At 39.8% G+C, this 18,495-nt stretch overlaps 1 protein-coding gene across 3 annotated transcripts in view; it reads left to right on the forward strand.

The window, feature by feature from the left end:
- STK32A (serine/threonine kinase 32A) overlaps positions 1 to 18,495 on the forward strand; it is a 133,483-nt gene that overhangs the window by 40,015 nt on the left and 74,973 nt on the right. The window lies entirely within an intron of this gene.

The raw sequence follows: 18,495 nt of genomic DNA on the forward strand, positions 1-18,495 counted from the left end.
AATTGGGAACAACAGCAATTGCCATGGCAGAAGGTATTGCTATGAAGATGTCTATAAAACACTTCACACATAATGGGTGCTTCATAAATGTGGACTCAGGGGCTCCTGGGTGGCTCATTTGGTTAAGTGTCCTACTCTTGATTTGGGCTCAGGTCATGATCTCACAGTTTAAGCCCCACTTTAAGGGGCTTACATGATCTCACACTTTAAGCCCCAGCTACACTGACAGGGCAGAGCCTGCTTGGGATTCTCTCTCTCCCTCTCTTCCCCTCCCCTGCTCATACTCGGGTGTGCATGCTCTCTCTCAAAAATAAATAAACAAACTTAAAAAAAATGAGGACTTCAAACAAAAACTCTGTGAGGTCCCACCCCAAATTCAATGTTCCCTCAAGCCCTATAGCCAGAGAAGATTCTGTTTTTGTTTGTTTGTTTGTTTGTTTGTTTTTGACAGAGAGTGCAAGCTGGGAGGGGCAGAGAGAGAGAGAGAGAGAGAGAGATAATCCCAAGCAGTCTCCACACTATCAGCACGGGGCCCAATGTGGGGCCCAAACTCACGAACTGAGATCAACAGTCAGATCAGACAGACGCTCAACTGACTGAGCCACCCAGGTGCCACAGAGAAGATATTTAAGTAGACATGTGTACCTGAGTGTGAGCGAGCCTGGGCATTAGAAAGTCTTTGGATTTGTTCTAAACTTTTAAAAATTTAAGTAATTTTAAAAAATATAAAATACAGGGTGCCTGGGTGGCTCAGTTGCTTGAGCGTCGACTTCGGCTTGGGTCATTATCTTGTGGTTTGAGAATTCAAGCCCCATGTTGGGATCTGCACTGACAGCTCACAACCTGGAACCTGCTTTGGATTGTGCCTCCCTCTCTGCCCCCTCCCCTGCTCACGTGGTTTCTCTCTCAAGAATAAATAAACATAGGGGCGCCTGTCGGACTTCAGCTCAGGTCACGATCTCGCGGTCCGCGAGTTCGAGCCCCGCGTCCGGCTCTGGGCTAATGGCTCAGAGCCTGGAGCCTGCTTCCGAGTCTGTGTTTCCCTCTCTCTCTGCCCCTCCCCCGTTCATGCTGTGTCTCTCTCTGTCTCAAAAATAAATAAAAACGTTAAAAAAAATTTTTTTTAAAGAATAAATAAACATTAAAAATTTTTTAATTAAAAAATATATATAATACATATTTTATATAAAATATGGGAACACAGACATTCTAAATAAAATAATAAATACCCATATTTCATTATGCAGAAATAACTGCTGTATTAGGTTCCTAATGCTGCTGGAGCAAATTACCATAAACTTAGTGACTAAAACAACATGAATTGGAGTAAATGGACTTAAAGCTATTTTCACAATATAATTAAGACATTATTTTCTTTTGCCCTGCATTGCTTGCACTGAAAGCTCACAAACAACAAAACTAATCAGAACAATGATTACCTATGGGTTGCAGAGATTAACAAGAAGGTCACATGTGGGAAACCTGGGGAGTGGTTAAAATATTCCGTTCTCGTTATTGTGGTGCTGCTTAGATCAGGGTGTAGATTTGTAAATAGTCATTAAATTCTATACTTAATATCTGTGCATTTCACTGTAAATGAATTTTAGCTATTTCAGAAGAAAATGAAAAAGCTTAAAAACCACAAACTCAGGGGGCGCCTGGGTGGCGCAGTCGGTTAAGCGTCCGACTTCAGCCAGGTCACGATCTCGTGGTCTGTGGGTTCGAGCCCCGTGTCAGGCTCTGGGCTGATGGCTCAGAGCCTGGAGCCTGTTTCCGATTCTGTGTCTCCCTCTCTCTGCCCCTCCCCCGTTCATGCTCTGTCTCTCTCTGTTCCAAAAATAAATAAACGTTGAAAAAACCACAAACTCAGTATCTTACAATTCGGGAGGAGGTCAGAAATGCAAAATCAGTCTCATTAGGCTAGCATGAAGCTGTCTGCAGAGCTATATTCCTTCTGGAGGTCTAGAAAAGAGTGTTTTCTTCCCTTTTCCTGCTTTTTGAGGCTGCCTGAATTCATTGGTTCCAGGCGCCTTCCTCCACCTTCAAAGCCAGCCACGTAGCATCTTCCGCACTCTAACGGCAACTCTCTGCCTGTCAGGCCAATCTTGAAAGGACTCCTCTGATCACATCGGGTCTACCTGGTGGCAATAGTTCCCTCTTGACCAAATTCTAGCCAGGCTCTTCTGCACCATCTTCTTGACTAGGCCTCGACCTTGGTCTATAAAGACGTGAACAAAACACTAACACCATTTCTAACAGCTCAGGACTGTATCCCTAGGATGGCATTAGCTCCCCTTAAAGTGTTTGCCTGAGAAAATGCAAAGCTGCCACAAGAATTTAGTTTGCTCCATCCAGCACCAGAAGATGGCTCCCCTGTCTCCCAGCCTCCGTGGGAGGGGAGGAGCCTAACTTTGATAAGTGCAGGTTAACAAACCCAGATGGGTTTCACATGGACCAACTCTGTTCCTGGCTCTTTGTAACTGTTACTCCACTGACTACCAGGTCCTGGCTTACCCCTTCTCCATGCCCTCATCCTCCCTTCCAAACAGTCACTTCTGTGCACATCAGAGTTGAGTTCAGTCCACACTATTGGATTCCAATTGCAATAGTCTATCATTGGCTAAAATCAACTCTTCTTACCTTAGTGTCCAGCTTTGTTATCTTAGGAAGGGATGTGATTAAATTAAGGATCTTGAGAAAGGAGAGGTTACCCTGTATTATCCGGTGCTATCGCAGGACAAAGGTGTCCTTGGGTATGGCCCGGACAAGCGTGGCTAATTGGAGAACAAGGGACAGCAGTCCCTGAAGAGGAACTTAGCAGAGAACAGTGTTAATTGTGTGGCCTGTACACAGTAATGGTTGCAGACATGGTCGTTGAATGACTGAGTGGTGGACCAAAAGGCAGGAAACTGAGTCTTTATAATGCAGACATTCACTTACTCATTTACTCATCAATATTGCAGAGGATTCATTTATTGCAGACAACACAAGAAGCTATTAGAAAATTTCAAGTAAAAAGAAATTTTACTTGAGGGAGGACATGGAGTAGTCTACAGCCTCAGACATAAACTGAAGAAGCAGAGGTCTCCAGAAAATGAGGGACAAAGGCAGTTCTGGGAATCTAGGCAGCAGGAACCAACAGACAGGCTCTCAAGGCTGTCTCAGCTGAGATGAATCAGCTCCAACCAATTTTCTAACCTTGTGTCCCCCACTCAAGGTTCAAAGTCCTGGGAGAGAGTCCAACTGGCCCTGCTCAGAAAATATGCCCAATCCTTGGCTAAAAGAAAGAGTAAAATAATGACTCCTACATTGTTGGCCTGAGCCACTGGATGAATGATTGTGTCATCCACTAAGATGGGGAGATCTGAGGAGAATCAGATTGATTGTGAAAATCAAGAAACCTCTTTTAGCTGTGTTAATTTTGAGTTGCCTTTTAGTCATCCAAGTAGAGCTGCGGAACAGGCAGCAAGTCCAAAGCTCAGAAGAGACATCCAGGGTCCAAGGAAAAGTCCAACAAAACACACATATGGGGAAAATAGGCTTATAGATGCTAGTTAAGCCAAGACTTGAAGGGAGCATATGTGGAGAGAAATTAAATAGCTAAAAGAAAAGGGCCAAGGAGTAAAGACCCAGAGCATCCTTATAGTTCTGATGGAGAAAGAAGACTCAGGCAACCGGACAGAGAAGGAACAGCCTGGAAGCTAGGGCGAGTGCGGCATCCTAGAATCTAGAGACTGTTTCACAAAGGAAGGAGTGCACACTATTTCAAGTGCCATGGAGAGGTCAGAAATAAGGAGACAAAGAACTTGGGAAGGAAGGAGACTGCAAACTTGGGAAGATACAGATATTGTGACTTTGATAACCGCCAAGTCCAAATGATTGGACAAAGGATCAGAGGGAGTGGCTTGGTGAGAACACAGGAAGTGAGTGATGTTATTTGGGGAGGGTGGGATGCAAAGTGGTTGTGTTGTGTTTTGAGATTCATCCACATCGTCATGGGTAGCATTAATGTATTGTGATTTCTCTATCATACTCCATTGTATGAATATCCCATAATTTACTTATCCATCTCACTACTGATGGATATTTGAGTGGTTTCCAGTTTGAGACTTTTACAAATAGTCCTGCTATTAACATTCTTGTTTGTATTTTTTGGTAAGCAAAAGTACATATATTTGGGGATGTAAACCTAAGAATTAAATCATTGGATCCTAGGATTCTTAGGGGTTCTGCTGGCAAATGGTTTTCAAAAGAAGTTCCAATTTATACACACATCAGCCATATATGGTAATTCAGGTTGCTGTAAAACCCTACCAATATTTGGCATTGTCAGTTGCTCTACAGTGTTCTAATAAATGTGTACTGTCATCTGGTTGTGGTTTTAGTTTGAACTTCCCTGGTGACTTGGGACTTTGGGCACATTTTTATATGATTGTTGGCCATTTGGAAGCCTCTTTTATAAAGTGCTTAAGTCTTGTACATCTCTTGGTTGCCTTTTCTTCTCAGTGGCCCATTTTTGAATATAATTTATTTATCCAATCTATGACTTACCTTTCACTCTGTAAGGATATTATTATTTTTTTTAATTTTAATGTTTATTTATTTTTGAGACAGAGAGAGAGACAGAGCACGAGCAGGGCAGGAGCAGAGAGCGGGAGACACACAATCCAAAGCAGACTCCAGGTTCTGAGCTGTCAGCACAGAGCCTGATGCGGGGCTCAAGTCACAGACCGCAAGATCATGACCTGAGCTGAAGTCGGACGCTCAACCGAGCCACCCAGGCACCCCAGGATATTATTTTTTTTAGCAGTCAAAAAGCTTGGATTTAAATGTGGTGTATATAGTTTATCCATCTTTTCCTCATCAGTTGTGCCTTCTGTGTCCTGTTTAGGAAATCTTTGCCTATACCAAGGTGACAATATTCTACCCTGTTTCGTAGTAGCATGGCTGTTTTAACGTTTACATGTACATCTGTCATCGAGGGTCAAGATTCACTTTTTCCCCATAAGGAAATCTAATTAACCCAACACCATTCACTGAAAAGTTTCTCCTTTTCTTACTGCACTGCAGTAACACATTTGTTGCTAGTCAAGCCACCAAATATGTACGGATTTCTAGACTTTGTTCTATTGATCTACTAATCAATACACTACACTAATCACTACAATACACTACACTACTACTAATCAATACACTAAGTGTGTACACTTACACATTTATCACACTACCTTAATTACTGTAGCATTCTACAAGGAGCAGAATTCAGTAACATAATTCTTCTGGATTATCTTGACTGGAGTTGGCCCTTTGTAATTCAATGTAAATTTCATAATCAGCTTGTGAACTTGGATTTTATTTAATTATTTTAATGTTTATTTATTTTTGACAAAAAGAGAGAGAGACAGAGCATGAGTGGGGGAGGGGCAGAGAGAGAGGGAGACACAGAATCCGAAGCAGGCTTCAGGCTCTGAGCTGTCAGCACAGAGCCCGACACAGGGCTCGAACTCACAGACCGTGAGATCACGACCTGAGCCGAAGTCTGATGCTCAACCGACTGAGCCAATCAGGGGCCCCTGTCAACTTGCATTTTAAAAGTACTGGTAGGGGCACCTGGGTGGCGCAGTCGGTTAAGCGTCCGACTTCAGCCAGGTCACGATCTCGCGGTCCGTGAGTTCGAGCCCCGCGTTGGCTCTGGGCTGATGGCTCAGAGCCTGGAGCCTGTTTCCGATTCTGTGTCTCCCTCTCTCTCTGCCCCTCCCCCGTTCATGCTCTGTCTCTCTCTGTCCCAAAAATAAATAAACGTTGAAAAAAAAAAAAAAAAAGTACTGGTATTTGTAGCAGGTTACATTGAATCTAATTCAGAGAGAATTAAGGTCTTTTTAAAATATTAAACGCGCCTGGGTGGCTCAGTTGGTTAAGCGACTGACTTCGGCTCAGGTCACAATCTCACGGTTCGTGGGTTCCAGCCCCGCGTCAGTCTCTGTGTTGACAGCTCAGAGCCTAGAGCCTGCTTTGGATTCTTTGTCTCCCTCTCTCTCTGCCCCTTCTCTACTCACTCTCTGTTTCTCTCTAAATACACAAATAATTAAAATTAAAATATTTAGAGTACTCTAAATAAACATTGAAAAAAATTAAAAAAAAATTAAACCTTCCTTCATAAATTTTATATATATCTATGTATCTTCCTGTATATTTAGGTATCCCTTGATTTCTCTCCTGGGTTTCACTTTTTATTGTAGAGAGCTAACATATCTGTCTTTAGATTTATGCCTATGCATATTTCTGATATGATTACAAATGGTAATTACTTACCAAATTTTATTTTCTAGTAATTTGTTGCTTGTTTAGCAATATACAGTTGAGTTTTCTTTTAACTTTATTTTTTATTTTTTAAAATTTACATCCAAATTGGCATATAGTGAAGCAATGATTTCAGGAGTAGATTCCTTAATGCCCCTTACTCACTTAGCCCATCCCCCCCTCCCACCACCCCTCCAGCAACCCTCAGTTTGTTCTCCATATTTATGAATCTCTTCTATTTTGTCCCCCTCCCTGTTTTTATATTAATTTTGTTTCCCTTCCCTTATGTTCATCTGTTTTGTCTCTTAAAGTCCTCATATGAATAAAGTCATATGTTTTTTGTCTTTCTCTGACAGACTAATTTCACTTAGCATAATACCCTCCAGTTCCATCCACATAGTTGCAAATGGCAAGATTTCCTTCTTTTTGATTGCCGAGTAATACTCCGTCATATATATGTACCACATCTTCTTTATCCATTCATCCATCAATGGACATCTGGGCTCTTTCCATACTTTGGCTATTGTTGATAGTGCTGCTATAAACATGGGGGTGCATGTGTCCCTTCGAAACAGCACACCTGTATCCCATGGATAAATGCCTAGTAGTGTAATAGCTAGGTCATAGGGTAGTTCTATTTTTAGCTTTTTGAGGAACCTCCAGACTGTTATCCAGAGTGGCTGCACCAGCTTGCATTCCCACCAACAATGCAAAAGACTCCGCATCCTTGCCAACATCTATTGTTGCCTGAGTTGTTCATGTTAGCCATTCTGACAGGTGTAAGGTGGTATCTCATTGTGGTTTTGATTTGTATTTCCCTGATGATGAGTGATGTGGAGCATTCTTTCATGTGTCGGTTGGCCATCTGGATGTCTTCTTTAGAGAAGTATATATTCATGTCTTCTGCCCATTTCTTCATTGGATTATTTGTTTTTTGGGTGTTGAGTTTGATAAATTCTTTATAGATTTTGGATACTAACCCTTTATCTGATATGTCATTTGCAAATATCTTCTCCCATTCTGTCAGTTGCCTTTTAGTTTTGCTGATTGTTTCCTTCACTGTGCAGAAGCTTTTTATTTTGATGAGGTCCAAGTAGTTCCTTTTTGCTTTTGTTTCCCTTGCCTCCAGAGACGTGTTGAGTAAGAAGTTGCTGCGGCCAAGATCAAAGAGGTTTTTGCCTGCTTTCTCCTCGAGTTTTTTGATGGCTTCCTGTCTTACATTGAGGTCTTTCATCCATGTTGCGTTTCTTTTTGTGTATGGTATAAGAAAGTGGTCCAGGTTCATTTTTCTGCATGTCACTGTCCAGGTTTCCCAGCACCACTTGCTGAAGAGACTGTCTTTATTCCACTGGATATTCTTTCCTGCTTTGTCAAAGATTAGTTGGCCATACGATTGTGGGTCCATTTCTGGAATCTCTATTCTATTCCATTGATCTGAGTGTCTGTTCTTGTGCCACTACCATACTGTCCTGATGATTACAGCTTTGTAGTACAGCTTGAAGTCTGGGGTTGTGATGCCTCCTGCTTTGGTTTTCTTTTTCAAGATTGCTTTGGCTATTTGGGGTCTTTCCTGGTTCCATACAAATTTTAGGATTATTTGTTCTAGCTCTGTGAAGAATGCTGGTGTTACAGGGACTGCATTGAATATGTAGATTGCTTTGGGTATTATCAACATTTTAACAATATTTGTTCTTCCTATCCAGGAGCATGGAATCTTTTTCCATTTCTTTGTGTCTTCTTCAATTTCTTTCATAAGCTTTCTACAGTTTTTAGTGTATAGATTTTTCACCTCTTTGGTTAGACTTATTCCTAGGTATTTTATGTTTTTTTTGTAAAACTATAAATGGGATCAATTCCTTGACTTCTCTTTCTGTCGCTTCATTGTTGGTGTATAGGAATGCAACCGATTTCTGTGCATTGATTTTATATCCTGCAACTTTGCTGAATTCATGAATCAGTTCTAGCAGTTTTTTGGTGGAATCTTTAGGGTTTTCCATGTAGAGTATCATGTCATCTGTGAAGAGTGAAAGTTTGACCTCCTTCTGGCTCATTTGGATGCCTTTTATTTCTTTGTGTTGTCTGATTGCAGAGGCTAAGACTTCCAATACTATGTTGAATAACAGTGGTGAGAGTGGACATCCCTGTCTTGTTCCTGACCTTAGGGGGAAAGCTCTCAGTTTTTCCCCACTGAGGATGATATTAGCGTTGGGTCGTTCATATATGGCTTTTATGATCTCGAGGTATGATCCTTCTATATCTACTTTCTTGAGGGTTTTTATCAAGAAGGCGTGCTGTATTTTGTCAAACGCTTTCTCTGCATCTATCGAGAGGATCATATGGTTCTTGTCCTTTCTTGTATTGGTGTGATGAATCACGTGAATTGTTTTGCAGATAATGAACCAGCCCTGTATCCCAGGTATAAATCCTGCTTGGTCGTGGCGAATAATTTTTTTAATGTATTGTTGGATCCGGTTGGCTAATATCTTGTTGAGGATATTTGCATCCATGTTCATCAGGGAAATTGGTCTATAGTTCTCCTTTTTAGTGGGGTCTCTGTCTGGTTTTGGAATCAAGGTAATGCTGGCTTCATAGAAAGAGTTTGGAAGTTTTCCTTCCATTTCTATTTTTTGGAACAGTTTCGAGAGAATAGGTATTAACTCTTCTTTAAATGTTTGGTAGAATTTCCCTGGAAAGCCATCTGGTCCTGGACTCTTGGTTTTTTTGGCAGATTTTTGATTACTAATTCGATTTCCTTACTGGTTTTGGTTCTGTTCAAATTTTCTATTTCTTCCTGTTTCAGTTTTGGTAGTGTATATGGTTCTAGGAATTTGTCCATTTCTTCTAGATTGCCCATTTTATTGGCATATAATTGCTCATAATATTCTCTTACTATTGTTTTTATTTCTGTTGTGTTGGTTGTGATCTCTCCTCTTTCATTCTTGATTTTACTTATTTGGGTCCTTTCCTTTTTCTTCTTGATCAAACTAGCTAGTGGTTTATCAGTGTTGTTAATTCTTTCAAAGAACCAGCTTCTGGTTTCATTGATCTGTTCTACTGTATTTTTTTTGTTTGTTTGTTTCAATAGCATTAATTTCTGCTCTAATATTTATTATTTCCTGTCTTGTGCTGGTTTTGGGTTTTATTTCCTGTTCTTTTTCCAGCTCCTTAAGGCGTAAGGTTAGGTTTGTATCTGAGATCTTTCTTCCTTCTTTAGGAAGTCCTGGATTGCTATATACTTTTCTCTTATGACTGCCTTTGCTGTGTCCCAGAGGTTTTGGGTTGTGGTTGCTATCATTTTCATTAACTTCCTTATACTTTTTAATTTCCTCTTTAACTGCTTGGTTAGCCCATTCATTCTTTGGTAGGATGTTCTTCAGTCTCCAAGTATTTGTTACCTTTCCAAATTTTTTCTTGTGGTTGATTTCAAGTTTCATAGCATTGTGGTCTGAAAATATGCATGGTATGATCTCAATATTTTTATACTTACTTAGGGTTGATTTGTGTCCCAGTATATGATCTATTCTGGAGAACGTTCCATGTGCACTGGAGAAGAATGTATATTCTGCTGCTTTAGGATGAAATGTTCTGAATATATCTGCTAAGTCCATCTGGTCCAATGTGTCATTCAAAGCCATTGTTTCCTTGTTGATTTTTTGCTTACATGATCTGTCCATTGCTGTGAGTGGGGTGTTGAAGTCTACTATTATGGTATTACTATCGATGAGTTTCTTTATGTTTGTGATTGATTTATATATTTGGGTGCTTCTACTTTTGGCACATAAATGTTTACAATTGTTAGGTCTTCTTGGTCTATAGACTCTTTGATTGTGATATAATGCCCTTCTGCATCTCTTGATACAGTCTTTGTTTTAAAGTCTAGATTGTCTGATACAAGTATGGCTACTCCGGCTTTCTTTTGTTGACCATTAGCATGATAGATGGTTCTCCATGCCCTTATTTTCAATCTGTAGGTGTCTTTAGGTCTAAAGTGGGTCTCTTGTAAACAGCATATAGATGGATCTTGTTTTCTTATCCATTCTGTTACCCTATGCCTTTTGATTGGAGCATTGCGTCCATTGACGTTTAGAGTGAGTACTGAAAGATATGAATTTATTGCCATTATGATGCTTGTAGAGTTGGAGTTTTTGGTGGTGTTCTCTGGTCCTTTCTAATCTTTTGTTGCTTTTGGTGTCTATTTATTTATATATATATTTTTTCATCTTTTCTCCCCTCAGAGAGTTCCCCTTAAAATTTCTTGCAGGGCTGGTTTAGGGGTCACAAACTCCTTTAATTTTTGTTTGTCTTGGAAACTTTTTATCTCTCCTTCTATTTTGAATGACAGCCTTGCTGGATAAAGAATTCTTGGCTGCATATTTTTCTGATTCAGCACACTGAATATATCCCGCCACTCCTTTCTGGCCTGCCAAGTTTCTGTAGATAGGTCTGCTGCAAACCTGATCTGTCTTCCCTCGTAGGTTAGGGACTTTTTTTCCCTTGCTGCTTTCATGATTCTCTCCTTGCCTGAGTATTTTGTGAATTTGACTATGATATGCCTTGTTGATGGTCGGGTTTTGTTGAATCTAATGGGAGTCCTCTGTGCTTCCTGGATTTTGAGGTCTGTGTCTTTCCCCAGGTTAGGAAAGTTTTCTGCTATGATTTGCTCACATAACCCTTCTACCCCTGTTTGTCTCTCTTCCTCCTCTGGGACCCTTATGATTCTAATGTTGTTCCTTTTTAATGAGTCACTGATTTCTCTAATTCCAAAATCATGCTCTTTTGCCTTAATCTCCCTCTTTTTTTCTGCTTCCTTATTCTCTACAAGTTTCTCCTCTATATCGCTGATTCTCTGTTCTGCCTCATCCATCCTTGCCACCGCTGCATCCATCCGTGATTGCAGCTCAGTTATAGCATTTTTAATTTCATTCTGGCTATTTTTTACTTCTTTTATCTCTGCAGAAAGGGATTCTAATCTATTTTTGACTTCAGCTACTATTCTTATTATCGTGATTCTAAATTCTGGTTCAGACATCTTGCTTGCATTTGTGTTGGTTAAATCCCTGGCTGTCGTTTCTTTGTGCTCTTTCTTTTGGGGTGAATTCCTTCATTTTGTCATTTTGAAGGCAGAAAAGGAATTAATGAGGTAGAAAAATTGAAATTAAAAAAATTAAAATAAAAAATATTAACATTAAAAATTAAAACACACACACACACAAATTGAAGAGATGATGCTAGATCCTAGGTGTGTTTTCGTCTGGGTGTTGAAAGTGGTTTGACAGATTAGAGAAACAAAAATAAAAGGGGGGAGGGGAAAAAAAAAAGGAAATCGTTTGAGAATTTGAAAAAATGAATACACTAAAGTGTAGACTAAAATGAGATGATGTGGGTAAAATAGAATTTGAAAAAATATACACAAAAGTAGAGAATATAGTAGAAAAAAATTAACAAAAAATATTTTTGATAAAAATTAAAACGAAGTATGAATTTTTTCATTCTATGTATTTAAGAAAAAAGAAAAGAAATGAAAAAGAAAAAAGAAAAAAGAAAGCATTGGAAAATGTGAAAAAGTGAATACACTGTAGTAGACTGAAATAAAATGAGAGTAAGATAGAATTTGAAAAAAATTACATAAAAGCAAAAAATATAGTAATAAAAATTAAATAAAAATATTTTTAAAAGAAATTGAAAGTAAAAATGAAGTTTTTCTCTTTCTGTATTGAAGAAAAAGAAATGAAAGAGAAAAAAGAAAAATAAAGAAAAAAAGAAACTGTGTGAAAATTTGAAAAGGTGAGTATACTGAAGTAGACTAAAATACAATGATGGAAGTAAAGTAGAATTTGAAAAAAATTTACAAAAATGTAAAAAATATAGTAATAAAAATTAAAGACAGATATTTTTAATAAAAATTGAAAATAAAAATGAGTCTTTTCTCTTTCTGTATTCAAGAAAAAGAAAAGAATTGTAAAAGAGAAAAAGGAACAAGAGAAAAAGAAAAAAGAAAAGTTGAATAGATGAACCTGCTAACAGATTGAAGTAGGACTGAAATTGCTTCATTTTCCCCTAGAGGTCAGTCCATGTAGCTCTTTATAGTCCATAAATTAAGCTGGCGGTGAGATGGTGTTCTTGAAGAGCAAAGTTGGCCCAGTTGGGCGGGGCTCGGTGTAACAGCTCTGCTGTCCCCTAGATGGCGCTGCTAGCCTACTGGGGTGGATTGTTGTGGTGCTAGTACGTGCGCATGCAAGTGAGCGGTGAAAATGGCGCCACCCAGCTACCCAGTCTGTTCTCCTGGATCAGCAATCGCGCACTGGTCCTCCATCTTCAACTCTCATCCCCTCCCCGCTTTTCCGCTCTCTGTGCCCAGGCCACAGGCAGTACCTCTCTCCCAAGTTTTGTCTCAGATGTGGCTTTTTCCCCAGCCCCTTACTTCCGAAGGACTGTGGCTTTGACCGGTTCTGCCCCTCTGTGGAAGGGCCTCACTGAGCAATGGCCGAATGTCAGCTGCACCCAGGAACACCCGCTGGACCCTGCTGTTGCCGGTGCCCCAAGACTGCAGCTAGGTGCCAGGTTGCCCCCAAAAAAGATCGTGAGACAGTGTAGCAGCAGCGTTTCAGGGATTATGGAAAATCACAACACACATCTGACACCAGGCTTCACCCTTAACAACCTTGCCCCAGCACCAGCGAGTGTGGCTGCCTTCTGGGGTCTGCTGGGACCATGTGGCTTCAACAGTCTCTACCAAATGTCCTTCCAGCAGTGGAACCACTTTTCCCCATGTGGCCCGAGAACCTCTGGACCCCGCTCTGTTCCTGAGGGTTCACGTTTCCCGCCAGAGCACCGCCACCTATCGAGCTGTGGAGTTGCAGCCTTTGCGCGCCCCTTGTTTACAGCCTTAATGGACTTTAAACCCTCTCCTTTCTCCCTTTTTAGTTTAGTCCCTGCGGCTGTTTCCAATTTTCCACTTTCTCTCCAGCTGCTTTTGGGGAGGGGTGCTTTTCCTGTATGCTCCCCCCTCCAGTCTCCATCCTCTCTCTGCCTGCAAAAGAGGTTCCCTACCTTTCGTGGCTTCTTGCTCCCCAAGTTCAGCTCTTCGTGTCATGTACCTGCTGAATTCTGTGGTTCAGTTTGTGCAGATTGTTGTGTTAATCTTCCAATCCGTTTTCTAGGTGTGTAGGATGGTTTAGTGTTGGTCTGTCTGTATTTCATGGACACGAGACACACAAAAAGCTTCCATGCTGTTCTGCCATCTTGGCTCCTCCTACAGTTGATTTTTAATATTGACTTTGTGTCCTGTGAACTTGCTAAATTCTCTTACTAATTCTGATCATTAGGCTGTATATTCTTAAGGATTTTCCATATTTACAATCATGTCATTTACTAATAATGACAGTTTAACTTCTTCCTTTCCCATTTTGATACTTTTATATTCACACTTACTGCATTTGCATTGAGAAGTGTTGGATATAGTAGACATCCTTGTCTGTTTGTCCTCATTTCATGGGGGGTTTTCAAGATTCTAAGATTTCATATGATGTTTGCTTTAGGCTCTTTGTAGATAATGTTCATCACAATAAGGAAGTTTTCTTTCAGTCCTAGTTTGTTAGAAGTTTTTATCTACTATAATTTGTCTAATGTGTTTTCTACTGAGATCATTTCTATGATGTGCTGAAGTAAATTAATTGATTTGCAAATCTGAAAATGAGCTTCTTAAAATAAGCCTTACTTGTTCACGTTCTATTAAAATAAATGCTCGTTGGTCATGTTCTATTATCTTTTTGTATATATCATCAGATACTATAATATAGATTTTTTAAACATTTTGTATATTTATTTTCTTATGTGTATGTTGTTATTTATAAATATTTTATGTTTTTCATACTTATATATTATTTTTATTGATATTATTGTTAAATATATTTAAAATTTTTAATTGTTAAATGCACACACACACACACACATTTTAGATGTGCATACACAAGTCTGGGCACAGAGTAGGAGCCCATTGGGAGGAAAGAATGGATAATGTGGGGAAGAATGGGGAGGAATGCCAGAGTGAGCTCCTGAAGATGGTGAGCTGGCTGTGACAGGGGGCTCAGGTAATGAGCTGGCCTTAGGTAGAAGTGGGGCACTGCTTTCACTGTGCTAGGAGAGAAGGCAGAGTAGGTAAGTGTACAGATTTGTAGGCTGGTAGATTTGTTGGTGGGCAGATGAAGGAGTTCTTGTGTCATTCTGGCTGTGACCCGTGAGGTCATCAACTGAGAAGGAGGACTGGGCATAGTATGGGAGACTGTGAGGAGAGAAGTTGCCGGGTGAATGAATGTCTGAAATTAATAAAGGATTGGAATAAGATTTTCTAAGTAGCCATGTGACACCTGTGGTTATAAATTTAAAGTGAATCCAGCTTTGTGTTGTTCTCCTGAGAGTGCACATAATAGATGTTAGTTTTCTGCTCTTTTCATTTCTTTTATGTCTTCAAAAGTGTATTTGTTTATTTTGAGAGAAAGAACATGAGTAGAGAGAGGGCAGAGGGAAAGAGAGGATCCCACACTGACAGCACAGAGCCCAACATGGGGCTCGAACCCATGAACCAGGAGATCATGACCTGAGCCGAAATCATGAGTTGGTTGCTTAACTGACTGAGCCACCCAGTTGCCCCTTGCTGCTGTTTTAATACAGGTATATTTAATCAAGATTGGAGTTTAATTGAGGGCAGTATCCTCACTATACCAAAGTTTGATAAAGTGAAAAGTATATTTTTGGAAGTAGATTTCTTGATTTCTTGCCCAAAACAAAAAACTAGAAAGTGGTGGTAAATCTGGGCTCCAAATCCCACCCCCCAAATTCTCTAAAACCTTCAGGGTTAACTTATATTTTATTAGAATATATTTTAATGGAATATTTGTTATATTTATTAGAATATTAGATTATATAATTTATATAGAATATTTTATTATAATATTATTTATATATTCATCACGACTTCTAGCTCTCTAAAACCAATTAAAAAAATTTAAAGAGCCATTTAACCTGATAAATGGTATGGGTGATGTGGAACAAAATCACCGATTATAACTGAATATTCTCCAGTTTGGGAAAAAAAAAAAAAACAACATAATGCCCCTCCCTGCTTCTCTGGTAGAGTTCCAGCCGCTGGATATCAGAATAGAGATGGATAGAAAAGCCCCATGAGAGGAAGGTAGAGGCAGAAAGATCCAAACATTTCTGAAGATGCAGTTGGTCTGGTTAGACTATAAACACTAGTCAGGTGAAGGCAAGTGGGCAGTAGTAAAAATGGAGAGGCTGGGGGAGCCTGGGTGGCTTAGTCAGTTAAGCATCCAACTCTTAGTTTCAGTTCAGGTCATGATCTTGTGGTTCATGAGTTCAAGCCTCGCATTGGGCTCTTGCCTGGTGGTGCAGAGCCTGCTTGGGATTCAATCTCTCCCCCTCTCTCTGCCTTTCCCCCACTCACTCTCTCTCAAATAAATAAACTTTAAGAAAATGGAGAGGCTAGAAGGAGGGCATGAAGGGCACAAATAAGAATTTCCATGTTGGGGGGCAGCGCTGAGAAGCCCTCCTCTTGCCCTGCAGTTATGAGGCAAGGGAACCTGGTCAGTGAGGAGACATTGCTTTTCTGGCTAGACAGGCAGAGACAATAACTTGTGCCAGATGAACTTTTCATCTCTCCACTTCATCCCCTCTGGGAAACAGCCAGTCAGAATGTGTGACTCAGCACATCCTAGACCTCTCAGCACAGTTAGGACCTCTGCAGCCACTCTCTGAATCACAAGTGGCCATTTGTGATCCCATCGATGACCCAAACATCCCACTTGACTGTCTATGAAATCGGTTGCATGAAGCACAAAAAGTTTTAATTTACATCATTTTTTTCCCCTTTGGATCCCTGATAAATTCTATAGGTAAGAGTCTGATTTAATTGTTCCTCATTATCATCTGAACTTGTGTCTTGGCTTTTCTTTTTATATAAGTAGCAAATGGTGTTATTCCCCTTTGCCTGTTTACTGGCTATGTCATTCTCTGAGGTAACTGTCTCAAGAGATTCTGTAGAAAATAATAATAGCCAAAATTTCCCTAGGGAAACTTCATAAATAACATCTCCAGAGCCAGTACAAATGAGCTGACAGATCACAAAGTAGCATTCAAAGCTCTGTCCAGAGAAAGGTCAGGGCTTGAGGAACATTCACGAGTATACCAGAATATCAGGAGAATAATCTGCAAGCTGTTGGGTGTGATTTTTAAAAATCATCCACCATGTTTTTCATTGTGTAAATTGTAGATTTTTGCTGATTTTTGCTCATTTTATTTGAGACTGTCATCTATGATTCCAAGCAGACAAATACGTGTGTTACATTGTGTGAGGCTATCCTGACACCCCACCCGCCCTCTGCCCATCAATCAAAAGTACGTCCTCTGTCAGCGTCTATCCTAGTATCCTGCACTTTTCTTTCATGGCCTCTACCACATTTTATGACTACATATTTGTTGTGCAAATATTATTTATCTCTTACAGATCATTAGCTTTAAGGAGAGGGAAACCATGTTCCTTGGTTTTGTTCTTTACTCTCAGCACCTTGTGTGAGTAAAGATATAATAAATATTTGTAAAATGGCCACTGACTAAACAAGTCCTCCTTCTGTACCAAGTTGTATTCCAGAGGTCGCTGATGGAAGCTGAGATGAGCAGAACACAAATTCTTCAAATGGTTCAGCCAAATAACAAATTCAGGCCAAAAAATATATTGATGGTTGTAATACAATATAACACAATGAAACCATTTATACTTAGGTTTCTGGAGTGTTCTATAAAGAAATGGCAGACTGCTGCAGAAGTCCAGAGAGGGGAACACAGAGGGGTAATGTTTATGTTTGGCAAGAAGAAGTCAAGAAATTCTGAGGTAGAGGGGAGATGAACCCAAACCCAGAGTCTTTATGTCTCCTGAGATGTACATAGAAGTTTCTTGGGACTAAAAAGGAAGTTTCCATGAGTATTTATTATAGCTATTTGAAGGTAGTTCCCTCAGATTCATTCTAACTACTGCCAAAAAGATCTACATAAACTCCCAATTACCCATGTTTATAAATTTAAGATACATGAGTGTTTAACCTGGATACACTGTACACACAACATATAAAGAGTGGATGAGGTCATTTATGGATGTTTTTTTAAAATTTTTTTTTTTTAACGTTTATTTATTTTTGAGACAGAGAGAGACAGAGCATGAACGGGGGAGGAGCAGAGAGGGAGACACAGAATCGGAAGCAGGCTCCAGGCTCTGGGCCATCAGCCCAGAGCCCGACGCGGGGCTCGAACTCACGGACCGTGAGATCGTGACCTGAGCCGAAGTCGGACGCTCAACCGACTAAGCCACCCAGGCGCCCCTATTTATGGATGTTTTGATGAAGATGTGGAAGGTGTGGGTTTTTCCTTGAAGAACTTTATAAGACTACTTATGAGCCAGAGAAAAATCACTTCATAAATGAATTTCAAATCTTCTTCCCCTACTGCTAGGTTTTTCTGAAGTTGCGTATACCAGCATATGTGTGTAATATCTTTATTTTCCTTTTGTGGTTGTGTTGATCCTTTTTTAAATATATCCTTTTTCTGTTCACTAAGCATCTGCCCTATAATGCATATGGTAGTATAACATTGCTCTTTTCCTCACCTTGTCGCCATAATATATCTTAGAAATCTTTTCAGATCAGAATATATAGATCTGCCTCATTTTTTAAATTGTTGCGCCATCTGTAGTATGAGTTTACCGTGATTTATTCACTTGCTCCCCTACTGACAGGCATGCAAATTGTTTTTTATTTTATATGCTCTAATGAGTGTTCCTGTAAGTAAATCGTGTTATGATTTTTCAAGTGTATCCACAGTGAAAGTTCCTGGCAATGAAAGTACAGTGTCAAAAACCATGTGGGATTTTTTTGGTTTTTTTTCATTTTGGTTTTGAAGAGATGTTTCTAAGATGTCTTCACAGGAGCTTCCACCAAATTGGCCTCCATCAGAGCATAAGAGAGCATCCATTTTCCCTGTCCTTGCCCACCATTACTCTCCTCAAACCTTGATGGAAGTGTTCTCACTCTGATACATTAATGACTAAAAGTTGTCTGTACTTATTTGGATTGTAAATTCACTTCCTCTAAATCTGTAGCAGAGAGAATTTACATTGTTGTCTCAAGT

The sequence above is a fragment of the Leopardus geoffroyi genome, chromosome A1, assembly GCF_018350155.1.
Source record: "Leopardus geoffroyi isolate Oge1 chromosome A1, O.geoffroyi_Oge1_pat1.0, whole genome shotgun sequence".
Taxonomy (NCBI): Eukaryota; Metazoa; Chordata; class Mammalia; order Carnivora; family Felidae; genus Leopardus; species Leopardus geoffroyi.